Genomic DNA, 292 nt, shown 5'->3' with positions numbered 1-292 from the left:
AGGGAGCCCAACTGTTTTCAGAATTGATAATAAAATAAGAAATGTTTCTTGAGCACCAATTTGTTCACGGCTATGAAAGTAATATTGATGTGTAAGATATAATCATGCAATACTTCATGAGAGATTAATCGTAAAACAAAACAGTTCAGTCAGACATACATCAGTGAGTTGGATGTGGATTGGGTGGGATTGGCTCTTGACTGGTACGAACACTCTCACTGTCTCATTTGAGTGTTTTCTGGATATCTCCAACTGTGTGTTTACATGCTTCTTTCTTCTCTCAGCAGGAACA

This window comes from Siphateles boraxobius, unplaced genomic scaffold, assembly GCF_051911475.1.
Source record: "Siphateles boraxobius isolate OS27281-9 unplaced genomic scaffold, OSU_SipBor_1 19, whole genome shotgun sequence".
Lineage (NCBI taxonomy): Eukaryota > Metazoa > Chordata > Actinopteri > Cypriniformes > Leuciscidae > Siphateles > Siphateles boraxobius.
This window is presented reverse-complemented; position numbering follows the sequence as displayed.